The sequence below is a fragment of the Pinus tabuliformis genome, chromosome 9, assembly GCF_031772625.1.
Source record: "Pinus tabuliformis cultivar Carrire ecotype Pingquan chromosome 9, CPIR1, whole genome shotgun sequence".
Taxonomy (NCBI): domain Eukaryota; kingdom Viridiplantae; phylum Streptophyta; class Pinopsida; order Pinales; family Pinaceae; genus Pinus; species Pinus tabuliformis.
In genome coordinates, this window is record NC_142307.1 from 733,594,694 (window position 1) to 733,608,226 (window position 13,533).

At 41.3% G+C, this 13,533-nt stretch overlaps 1 protein-coding gene across 1 annotated transcript in view; it reads left to right on the top strand.

The window, feature by feature from the left end:
- Positions 1–13,533, top strand: part of LOC149150787 (protein phosphatase EYA-like) — a 235,340-nt gene that overhangs the window by 40,488 nt on the left and 181,319 nt on the right. The window lies entirely within an intron of this gene.

A 13,533-nucleotide genomic window follows, 5' to 3' on the forward strand; every position in this document is an offset into this window, starting at 1 on the left:
TGATGTGATCTTTGGAGATAGCAGGGCCCCAGGGGCAAAGGATTGGGTGCAGGAAAGCCAAAATATCCTTAGAGCTCTTAAGGATAATTTACAGATTGCACAAAACCAACAAAAACTATATGCAGATAGGGGTCGAGTGGAGAGGCAGTTTGAGGTGGGTGACTTGGTATTCTTGAGGTTGCAGCCATATAAGCAGTCCACTCTCAAGTAGAAGGGAGCTGAAAAGCTCAAACCTTGTTTCTATGGACCATACAGGGTGACTAGGAGGGTAGGTGAGGTAGCGTATGAGCTGGAGCTACCAATCGGGAGCAAAGTGCACAACGTCTTCCATGTTTCTTTCCTGAAGAGGGGCTTAGGACAACATGTGGCAACCATCAGCTAGTTGCCGTCTCTAGATGATGAGGGGCACTTGGTTTTGACACCGGAGGCCATCTTGCAGGAGAGGGAAAGGAGACTCAGGAATAGAACTATCAAAGAGTACCTGGTGAGGTGGAAGGATTTACTGGAGGAGGATGCCACGTGGGAAGGAGAACAAATTTTGCAGCATCCGACACTTTAGTTGCTTGAGGACAAGCAACATTTGGGAAGGGAGGACTGTCATATCCCCAATAATTAAATTCTTGTCCAAGGAGCAATTCCAGTTTTGTAGTTTTGTTTTCTATTAAAATATTTTGGCATTGGACTTGGGAGTTGGGTTAGAAGCATTAGAATTGAATTTTTGCAAAAGGAAAAGAAGGCAACTTAGGAAAAGTGGGTCAAAAATTAAAAGCAGCGAATGTGGGGGCCACACAAAAGGAAAATCGAAGCCATAGGGGAAATTCGACCCACTCGAAGAGAAAGCACTCAAAGGGGGATCGATTTGGTGGGGACCACATGGGGAAGAGGAGATCAGCTACAAAAGACAAAGGCAAACTCAATTTCGGGGTTCTTTGTTCATTCATCTAACTCAGAGTTTGCTTGTATTGATATCCAAGTCAACCAGTGCTTTGAGGACAAGAATTTCCAAGGAGAAATTCCAGCCTCTCTTTCGGTGGACTTTGAGTTCCATATTAAGGAGGAATTTCTGAATTTAGTGGTAGGTGAATTAGCTGGAGTTCGTCGTACATTTCAGCCCATTTCTCAATCAGTTTGAACTCCCAGGGAGGACGCAGGAGTCAAAGTCGTATCACTGAGTTGAGGGAGATAAAAGGGGTATTTTGGCTAGAGGATTCAGCATAACTTTCACTCAGGTTGGACCAACAATTGTGGGGATTTTCGGGGTTGGGAGTTGTAGCTTTTGAGAGAACCAAACGTGGCATTTTAGGGCCTGCACAATAGTGTTTCTGGGCATATTTTGTGGAGCTGGGTTCATCTCATTTGGGCCAAATTTTGGGAGGAGATTTAGTCAATTCTTTCGGGTGAAATTTTCAGGACATTCCTACAACAATTTGAGGGAGGAAAAGTGATACATTTAGCAGTTGTGGTTGTGGAGGACGCAAAACTTTCCCAGGGAGGGTGTCGCACCAAATTTGGGTAATTCCGGGAGGTTGGAATTAGCCCAAATCCTTTCTGGGTTTTGTTGGACTGGCTTCAAGGAGTATACTCCTAATTTTGCAGAATTTTTGGAGGTGGTTTGGGCCCTCAAACTTCAGTTCACCTACATCACCAATGTAACAATTTTCTGGGTAAAATGCACAACTTGAAGAAGTCATTTTGGGAGGAGATCTTCATCTATTCTTACCTAGGTATTTGCTTGCTTCCATAGCAAGCCCAGGTGCACACTTTCCATTCCTCATTGTAATCAAATTCCATGGTTTATCAGTAAAATGGCTCAGAAACATTGTCGCTGCCCAATGGAGTTTTAATTTATTGTTGCATGTGTCATTTCCAGAATTATTTTGCTGTTCATATGTTGTAGCTAGTGCATGTCTTTGATATTCTACTGTAAATTTCAATTAGGAATACTACAATCTCTGATGAAGTGGTATTGTATGTTGATATGCTTTGACCTGTCATGGAACACCAGATTCTCGGAGAGCTTGATGCAACTCTGATTATTACAGTAGATACTAGTCACCTCCATCTTTTGACTGAAAAATCTCACTAGCAACTTCCGAAGCCAAATAGATTCGCATGTGGCCATGCTAGTTGCCATGTATTCTACCTCTACAAAACTCAACGCCACTGACTTCTACTTCCTGCTGCACCAAGACACAACTCCTGATCCAATGTTGAAGCAACACCCAGAGGTGCTTTTCTTGTCCACTGAATTGCCTGCTTAATCTGCATCCCTATAGCCACATAACCTGACACCATCACCTCGAGTGTACCTCAATCCATACATAATTGTATGGTGCAAGTACCTTAATATATGCCTCGCTGTTGTCCAATGCACTGTCTTAGGTCCCACCATAAATTGACTGAGAGTGTTGACTACGAAGCAGATATCTGGCCTAGTGTTGACTAGATACATGAGTGAACTGATGAGCTGCCTATACAAGGTTAGGTCCACATCCTCATCCTCCGATGCATCTATCTTTCTCTAGTCAGTAATCATGGGTGTAGACATAACCCTAAAATCCTGCATCCTGAACCTCTTCAGGAGTTTTGTAGTATATCTCCCTTGACCAAGGAATATCTCCCTGTCTTTCTACCACACTTCCAGGGCTAGGAAGTAATGCATCAATCTCAAATCCTTCATGTCAAACTCTGTTGTCAGGTTTCTCTTGCAATCCTTTATGAGCCCTGATGACATAGTCAAGAAGAGGTCATCCACATATAATAATAGGATGAGTGGCTCACCCTCTACCACCAAATAGTAAAGGTTAGGAACTGCATCACTCTTGATGAATCCCATTTGTTGCAAGTAGCTGTCTATTTGACCATACCATGCTCTGGGAGCTTGTTTGAACCTGTATAGTGCTCTCTTCAGTCTACACATGTGTGCCCCTCTCATGTGTCTTGAAGCCCTCTCATTGTTCTATATATACTTCCTCCTCTATCACCCCATTCAAGAATGTTGTCTTGACATCGATCTGCTAAGTCTGCAATCCCATCTGAGCTGCTAGAGAAACTACTGACCTGATGGAAGTATATTTGACAACTAGGGTGAAGGTCTCCTCATAATCAATGCCTTCCTTTTGCGCATACCACTTGGCCACGAACCTAGCGTTGTACTTCTCTAGGCTGCTATCTGCCGCATACTTAATCTTATAGATCCGTTGAGATCCCACAATTGATCGATCCATAGGTCTTGACACTACCTGCCACACATCATTCGTCATGATGGAGCTATACTCCACCATGGCATCCCGCCACCATTAATGCTGTACAACTTCCTAATAGCTAGAAGGTTCAACCACCTGTGCCACCAATGCTTGGTACATGTTAGTTTGTCTACGTTCTCTTTTTACCATCCTAGGAGTCCTTATAAACTCCTTTGCATCCCTCAACGCTTGGAAAACTTCTCTGCTGATTCGACCACTAGTGGTGGGTGGTTTGATCAACTCCTAATTCTGGCTCGGCTACTCCGTTTGGTGCAAACTCGCTGTATTCCTTGCCTCTGAACTAGTGCTTGTACTGGCCACTCTACTAGAACCTTGCGACTATCCTTGCTACTGGACTAATGGAGCTTCTGCAGCCTCAACTTGATCTCCTGTAGGCTTCTTACGAGATCTCTCGAAGGCTCTGTCCTCCATGAACTTTACATCTCGTCGCATGATGATCTTCCTACTACTAGGAATATAGATCCTGTATGCCTTTGAGGTATCACTATGCCCAATGAAGTACCCCTTTTTGCAGTCTGATCTAATTTAGTTCATTTTTCATCTGGAACATGGCAGTATTGTTAATTTTAGATAACAATGGTATGTTCTATGCTTTTAAACATTTTACTTCAATATTCCTTATCAACCCAATGACAATTTCCAATTATATTCAATAGCAATCGCATCAACTTAAACACATTAATAGTAAATGCAGATGGAACATAAAACATGTGCAGAAGACGAGCCAAGACACATGCAGAAGACAAGCCAAGACAAGAGGACACAAGATATGGTGGATGGCAGGGACAAACCCCAATGTGGGGAAACCCTTTGATCAAATCTTCATATTATTCTTCAATAGTTCAGTAGAGAGAGTACAAATATCAAAATTATATGCACAAAACAGTCCTGCCAAATCAACAGTCAACAACAGTTAATGTAGCCCTGACCAAAAAGTCAATAGTGGTCAAAGTATCCCCAAAATGTCCTCCAAGCAGCTCGATCAACAACAAAAGAATTCGACCCTCCAAGAGGGTCAAAGTCAGCCCAAAAACAATTTGGTCAACCTAGTCAAACCCTTCTGTAATTTCTGTGGTCAAATAAGAAAGTCAACGTTGAAGTCAACTTGGTCAAACTGTCCCAATCACCTCGAAAACCATGCCAACCAATGCGGCCTTCAAAAGCGAAATTATACCCACAAAAATGAAGTCAACGCATGGTCAAACAATCTAAGTCAACACTTGTCAACATTGCCCTGATTTTTGAAATTTTCGGCCTCCAAAAACAGTTCTGAAATTTGTCCTCTTTCACACGTGCGAAGTAGAGAAGGCCTCCAAGCTGTACGAACCAATCAAGAGAGGAGAGAGAGAGATATGTGATGAGATGAGTGATGTCCAAATGAGAGAGAGGTCACTCCTATTTATACACTTCGTTGAGGGTGAGGAGACACATCCATTGGGCTTCATGAGCCTACATTTGACTGAGGCCGACCTTGACAATTTGTGCATGAGAAAGAATAAATTCAAAATTCCATTTTTGCTTGTCAGAATGGGATGATCTTTTTATCAAAATTGTACCTCTCAAAAAGAGGAATCCAATGCAATAATCATCTCCATTATATGAGTTGTCGTAAGGTGGAATTTGGCCCTAGTTTCCAATTCTAACAAGTATGCTATACTTCCAAAAATTCTGAAGTGATTGCCTCCTGGTTTCTTCCTTGAGAAAACCTCCTCTAGTGTTATCTTCCCCAATTCCCTATGAGGAAACCTGTTTTACATATACACCGCTGTGCTACATGCCTCCGCCCATAGAAACTTGGGCATATCCTGATCATATAGCATAGCTTTTTCCCCCCCACTATGAAAATTTCGGCGCTATGAAATTATCTTGCAGCTCAGAAAATTTTATTGCAGTGTCTAGAAATTATTCTTCTAACTGTAAATTAATTAATAGTTTGTTTGGCCATACAAACAACGAATAATTAGCTACTGCAAACTTCACAAATAAAAAAATCCGCAAAAGAAAATAGAGCTGGAAACCGAGCAAATCTAGCACACACACACACATAAAATTTACATAGTTATTTTTGGACAATTTTCCCCGGAAAAACCCAACTTGGGAAAACCGGTGCAACATCTGAGGGTTTTATTATTATGCAACAGTGAAATCTGAGTATAATCTATGGATGCTCAACTGGCAATCCAAACAACAAGAATCTGACAAAAATAATTAGAGAGAAAATTCTCTCACCCCACAAGCAATCTCGACACTGGCTTTTCCAGAAAAAACTGGCCTTCCAAACCCCTGCAGAGGCCCTCTGCGCAGTCTTAGCACTGCCTCTCACACATGTGGCTCAATTTAGGCCTCTAAGCAAGCTGTCTTGCTTGTCTTTGTTGCTGGAAGTGACTCTCGTTGCTTGTCTTTGTTGCTGGAAGTGACTCTCCGGCCCTTTGGAAGACTTTCTTGGCCTTTGGAAGCTGAATCAACTTCCTCCCTAGCTAAATCGAACTGCTCTGCTTCAGTAACTGTGCAATCCTTGTGTTGCTTCTGCGTCGATCACTTCTGCCACTTGTTGCTGCCTCTTTGGATCTTGAAAACTTCCTTTGGATCATTGTCCTTGCCCTCACTATCTCTGCTTCTATCTCTAGCTTTCTGACAACTGTTGCTGCTCTCAGGAAATCAATGTGCGAAGGAAATCGAATTGCTCAAGTGTAATCTCCAAGTGCCCGTCGACTTCTTCTTATGATCCTCTGTTGGATCACCAATGACCAAGATTAGAATACACTCTGGATCTGACTGCATCATTGACACTGATCCATCCTGCCACTGAATACTGTGGGCCCCCGTAGCAAGGTGATGATCCATGAAGTGGACTCCTCAAGGATCCTGCCCAAACATATGTAGTTCTGGACTATAGCTCCAAGTCGCCTCACCTCACTCCTAGAGGTATGACTGTCATCCTCCCGAATTTTTCCTCCAACTTGGAGGACAACTTGTCGATCTCGACTGACGTTGCGTTGGTCCTGCTTCTCTTGCTTGTACTTCGTCCTGAGAGGACACTATGTGTTGTAGTGACTGAACTCACCACATCTGAAGCACTTGACCTTTGACAGGTCCTTCTTCTTCTACTCCCCTTGTCCCTCACTGGGACCCTTAGATGCTAGGGCCACATTCTCCTCCTCCTTCACACCCTTCGATCTGCTACTACCGCTGCCACTGATGGAGCTCTTTAACGGAGTTCGCCTCAATTCCTGTCCCATTCTGGTAGCTTGTCTCTGCCAAATATACTTTGGACAAAGACTTGCCAATCCTCCGAGACATTGTTTAGTGCCAACCTTACTAGCTCTAATGGTTGAGGTGCTGCCCCAATGGCTGCAAGTTGATCTCGGACCTCTTGAATCCTGGTGAGGAAGGGATCTATGCCTTCCCCCTTCTGCATCCTAATGCATCTCAAATTTTCATCCATAAACATCTTCTGTTACTCGGAAGTCCCCAGATATAGCTGGGAGAGAGCATCCCACATCTCTTTGGTCGTTCCCTTGGCTGCTATATGTGAGACTATATGATCCCGGACTCCATCTAGGATCAACCGCTTCACCTTCGCCATTTCCTTCTGGTATACCTTGAGCTGGTCTGCATCTTGGGGAACTGCCACCACATTATCTATGTAGGCTTTCAGGTCATATTCATCTAGAAGGAAGGACATCCTAGCCTTCCAGATGACATATTTGGAAGCTCCATCCAACCTATATTGATCTCTAATCCCTGTTGTGGCCATCTCTGATCAAGTCGAAAACTCCTTCTTTCTCTCTGCTTGGCTGCTGCTTTGCTACTTGTACTCCCTCCCGAATGTGCATTTCTTCTAGCTGCTATTGCCACCTGCAACTGGGAAAAATCAGATTTCTTGGCTAGAAACCCTCTGAGAGAAATCTCCCTTTGTGTGTGCAATTTCTCTTCCACCCGACGTTGATTCTGCAACTGTAAATTGCTGCAAAACCCTTCTGCGTCCAACCAGAAATATGCTCAGCGAAAATTTGAGTTGTTGTTTCTCCCTCTAACTACCGGAATCACTATCTTGGGGAGCTCGAATTTTCTGCAACCCTGCAACTGAAAATCGAACTTCCCTAAGCAATTCGATTTGCCTTCCCTAGGCTTTGCGCAGTCTTTGAGAATTTCGGTTTGCTGCTCCCTCTGAACAGTGAAACTCTCTTATGACCTTCCCAGCTAATCACTTATGCTTTGATACCATGTGAAAATTTCAGAGCTACGAAACTATTTTGCAGCTCAGAAAATTTCGCTACGAAATTTTATTGCAGTGACTGAAAATTATTCTTCTAACTGTAAATTAATTAACAGTTTGTTTGCCCAAACAAAAAATGGATAATTCGCTACTATAAACTTCACACATAAAAAAATCTATAGAAGAAAATAGCATTGGAAACTGAGAAAATCTAGAGCAGACAGAAAATTTACACAGTTATTTTTGGACAAATGTCCCTAGAAAAACCCAACTTGGGAAAACCGACGCAACAACTGAGGGTTTTATTATTATGCAGCAGTGAAATCTGAGTACAATCTATGGATGCTCAACTGGCAATCCAAACAACAAGAATTTGACAGAAGTAATTAGAGAGAAAATTCTCTCACTCCACAAGTAATCCCGACACTGGCTTCTCCAGAAAAAAATTGTTCATCCAAACCTTTGCATAGGCCGTCTGTGTAGTCCCAACATTGCCTTTCACACATATGGCTCAATTTCGGCCTCTGAGCAAGCCATCTTGCCTGTCTCTACTGCTGGAAATGACTGTCTGACCCTCTGGAAGACTTTCTCAGCCTCTGGAAGCTGGATCGACTTCCTCCCCAACGAAATTGAACTCCTCTCCTTCAGCAACTGCGCAGTCCTTGCACTGCTTCTGCGTGGATCACTTACGTCACTTGTTGCTGCCTCTCCGGATTTGGAAAACTTCATCCGGATCACTATCCCTGCCCCTCATTATCTCTGCGTCGATCTGCCAAGGAAATTGAACTGCTCAAGTGTATTCTCCAAGTGCCCATTGAGTTCTTCTTATAAACAATCCCCTGTTGAATCCCCAACGGCTAAGATTAGAACTTAATCAAGGACCCAGATTAATTTCATGTCGATCATGTGATTTTCTAGAGAATTTTCACCTTGACTTAATTAATACTGATTAATTAACCAATTTTCCTAAGTTTAGACTCAAGAAACATTAAAAGAATAGGTTAATAATCTAATTAAGTCATCTCTAGGTGAAATTTCCATAAACGATTTTTGGGTTATGGAGATCTCATGTATTCTAACATCTCCACCAAGTTTCGTGACTAGAACACATTCGATGCTACAAAAACTAACACCTACTATAGATCTGTTCTTCTGCTCTACCACTCCATTCTGTTGTGGGTTGTACGTAGCTGTCCATTCTCTCTTGATGCCTTCCTTCGCACATAATTCAGTGAAGTCACTGTTTGTGTACTCTCCCCCATTATATGTGTGAATAATATTGATCCTTTTGCTTGTCAGGTTTTCAACCAAAGCCTTAAACTCTTTGAAGTGACTGAAGAATTCATCCTTGGTCTTTAGAAAGTAGATCCAAGTTTTCCTAGAATGGTCATCAATAAAGGTAATGAAGTACTAGTACCCTTTGATAGATCTGGTGGACACTGGGCTGTAAATATCTGAGTGTATGAGTTGTAGCACACCATTTGATTTACTGTCACTCCTTGGGAATGTTGCCTTTATGTATTTCCCAAGTATGCACCCCTTGCACACATCATCGTGTTCCGTGCTCAATTCTGGAACACTTGTTACTCTCTCCTTGAGCATTCTCAGTGCTCCATGGTGTAAGTGACCCATTCTCCTATTCCATAATTCATTCAAGTCTCTACCACTATTACCGCTACTATTGTTACTGTTGCTCACTAGTGCCTTTGGAGTATCAAATTGCAACTTATAAAGTCTTTGCTTCGAACTCCAATCTACCTCACCTTCTTCCAATTCTGGTGTCTTACAAATAACTTCTTCCCCACGAAGTAGACATGATATCCCTTGTCCTGTAGTTTAGACATTGAAATAAGGTCCATGCCTAAGGCTGGCACATGCAACACATCTATAACTTTGGTGCTAGCTCCTGACTCCTCTGAATCTCGACGGTGCCTCTCCCAACTAGAGTACACTTAGTTTTGTTTCCCATTTGAATATGGAAGTCCCATTCCTCCCCTTTATAGCTGGAGAAGTAGTTTCTAACTACTGCCATGTGTGCTGACACTCCACTGTCTATGTACCAGACACCTTATGAAGTTGAGTTAGAGAGGCAAGCTATTTGAGCAAATTTGTCCTCCAATCTGGAAGATAAGTCTGAGGCATCAAGAAGTTCAAATACACTTGAGATGTGTATTTTTCTCTTCCTCCCCTGTGCAGATCTACAGCTGCAAATCTTTGCAACCAGATCTACTCTGCGAATAGGTTGATTTTCTTTTTGGAACCTCTTCCTGGCAACTAGACTGATTATTGCTATACATTTGAAGCAATTCCCATTTTCCCTCTGTACTTGGTTTGGAAATCGAATTTCTTGCCTCTCTGTAATTCGCAGGCATGCGCAAATCTGAAATCTGGTGCTTCAGATCTCCCTCTGAATTTGCACGATCTGCTTCCTTTCGCCTAGAGCCTCTGATCGGATCTTTACAACTCTGATACCATGTGAAAATTCCATGATTGCCATTAATTGGAAATTTATCTCCTACTGATTGTAGTTTATTTGTTATTACGACAAATATTGATAAACTCACAATTGCAATCTTCACCAAAAAAAAATTTCCTGCGGAATAAAATAGGAACTGTGAAATAAATGCGTACACAATAAAAATTTGACATAGCCATTTTGGACTAAATGTCCTCGGAAAAACCTCAAAGGAAAAATCAGTGTAGCAAATGAGGGTTTAATTTATTATGCAACAAAATTAGAGAATTACAATTGCGAGCCTTCCTGGTCTTGCTTTGGCAATTTATCCCAGTTGGGAAAATTACTTCGTCCCTCACAACAACTCATTCTTACCTTCTCTGTCAAATTTGCACTTCCCAACAAATTCGCTTTGCTGGACTGGAAAATGCGCACTCTCTGCTACAGAGAAAATCTATCTCCTTCTGGATCACTTCCAGATGAGCCGTCTTGCCCTTCTTTGTTGTTGGATCTGATTCTCTCTACCTTTGGGATGTAGATCCTGGATTCTGCACTTCGCTCTAGACCTCGCTGCACTTGCACTTCTTGGGCAACTGGCGATTTTCATTGCAGAATTTCGGCCTCCCTGTTGGATAATTCAACCTCCCTTTCATGGATTTGGAAACTGGAAAACCACTTGAGAATTTCTCTAGAAATTCTCATGGCTGCAATCCCCATGCTACTCTCCTTCCTTGGGTCGAACTCTTCCCTTGCTGAAAACTGCGCACTAGGAAATTTGCGCTGCATCACACACTGATTCTCGATCTCCTTAGTTTGTTCTCTCCAATCCCTTTCATCCTGCTCTTATAATCTCTCGTTAATCTTTCAACGACCACAATTTAATCTCCATTGACGACTTAAATCAATTAGACTTCATCAATAGAAGTCTCTAGAGCAATCTCGAACACCCTTAATTAATTACCTCTAATTTACCACTTTTAGTTAGACTGAGGAAATAATTTAATTATGGCAAATTAATTTAATTAAGGTGTTTCGCAAGCTTATCTTGCGAAACCTTTTTCGGGTTTTGGAGATCATTTGTTCCTTAGCCTCTTAGCATCATTAAAGACTAGAACACATTGCTCGATGCTACTCCAGACCATAAAAAAACTAACAGTGGTAGCCCTCTCATGTCTCAAGGGGTGAGACCATCATCATTTGGGCCTTGGATTGGCTGCCATCCCTCACAAAGTGCTAAGGCTGGTTGGGGGCATGCTGGGTCCAAGTGCATCATTCCGAGAATCATCAAATGCAGGGTAAAGTGACAAAACATTGTGGGTGTTGGAGGTGCCCAAGGTTGTATATGATGCTTTGTTGTTGCTTGGAGTCCCATGGCTCTCAACGCCTCACTTGTGGGTGTCGATATGCTTCTTTGGAATCTTGGTAGGAGTTAAGGTCGCCAGGTCTCGACCGTGGAACCACCAAACGATCACATCACAAAGTCTAGTGAAAGAAACAAATCATCAGGTACAATAATAATTTTTGCATCTAAGTGGACCAAGCTTGAAAGTAATGGGCTATATGATACTTCAAACAAGGATACCCTTCCAAATTTGGAGCTTTGAACTCACAATGGTGTTACCTCCCTGTTGTCGCGCAGATTGACACGACAACGCTCAGACCGGGGGCTGTCACTCTGATCCCCGATCTCTCCGTTTAAGCCTGTCTCCCGCGGCTAAGGGGGGTAGACCCTATGATATGACGAAGAACAACTGTCGACCAGTTGGTTGGGAGACACGATATGATAAGCACTAAATTGATTTTGCTGAATTAATAGACCAATGCCTTATGGGTTTGAATTTTAAATGATCACTTAGTAAATATTTCAGAAATGTAAACCATGTGTAGCAATCATTTGTCATCAAATGACTAGAACAGATGCAGGATATTCGATAAACACACAGAGTTCTTATAATGACCAGAGCTCAATAACGATATCCAGTAATTAAAAAATTTGAAGAGATGAATACTTTTAAACAACCACGCAAAATCATGAATCATTAACCAGATACCATATGCAGCTAATCTTTAAGATGATCATTCATGTACAGATTCGTCTATAATAATAAACATCAGTAATTTTGAATCTCAAAATGATAATTTCCCGAGAACAACTGGATCTAGCAAAAAAATTTCCACAATTTTTTTTTTTTAATTAATAAAATCTAAAGAAACAATTTAAACTTAAGACCAAAGCTTAAAAATAAAAATAAAAAAAATGAAATTTAAACTAAAAAAAAATTAATTCCTAAATTAAAATCTAAGTTAAAACCTATTCTAAAGTAAAAAAAAAAAAAAAAAAAACTAAACTAAATCAAACATTTTAAAACCCTAGACTAAACCTTAATCTAAATTTAAAATCTATAACTAACTCCTAATGTAATATGAACGCCAACTCAATACAAAATCAGAACCTAACAAAAGAAAATCGAACTTATAATAAAACCTAAAAGAAAATCGCAAAGAAAACCAAACTGTTAGGCCCCTATACTACTAGTGTAACCCCTTATTGTTATTAGTATAACCCACTTATTATATTGATGTACCCATGTGGTTCCCATATTGTTACTATTGTGCCCCATAGAAGCCCACTATTGTTATTATTGTGCCCTTACATTATTATTGTTATGTCGGCTCTGATTATGTTATGACCCCTTAGACTCCTATATACAGAAAGGAGGTATTTTCATTTGTATCATCCAAGAATTGTTCATTTATGTAATGTAAAGGAGGTTGCCCCCTCGAAGAGGCTGAATTCTAAGGCGTTGATCTATCTTTTCTATCTTTTCTTGAGCTGGTTTCATAACATTTGGTATCAGAGCTTTGGATTCTAGGGTTTCGTTGCTCCAAACAGGTCATCGTGGCATTTTCGCTATAACTTTTTTTCTGTGGCGTTTCAGAAGTTGCAAAAAAAACCCATTTGAGGAGAAATCGTGCTGAACCTTGGGTCCGAATTTCAGAGCTTTTCGCACAATATTTGTGGAGATATGATCTGAGGAAGTTGGTCATTTTGCAAACTCCTGAATTACATTCAAAACAGGTGACCTGGGGAAAATCGTCATAACTTTCTCTCTGGGGATCGGATTGAAGTTTCGTAAGAAGGTACAGAAAGAGGACGGACTGTAGTTTCTTGTGAGTGTTTTTTAGATCCAAAGGTCGAAACAGTGATTCGTGGCATGTCGAACAAGTTTGCTCTACTGAACTAGTCTATAATCAAGTCACTGTGGGATATTTTGCATAACTCTTCCTTGGAGAATCCAATTTGGGTCAGACTTGTGGCATTGGAAAGAGGACACAGAGGGCTACTATAGGTCACAAATTCAGAACTAGATAATCAGAAAGTACAGAGATACATCAAAGGCAATATCGAGCTTCTACAAAGTGAAAAAAGGTGTGTAGATCTTCTTTAATTTTTGCTTAAGCTTGGTTTGAAAATTTATTTTGAAGGAATTCAAAGGGCATATTAGAGAATTATTATCGGTAACTGATGCCCCGAGGAAAGAAAATGCAAACACCTAGTAAGGAACCTGAAAGCTCTAGCATGACTCATGAAG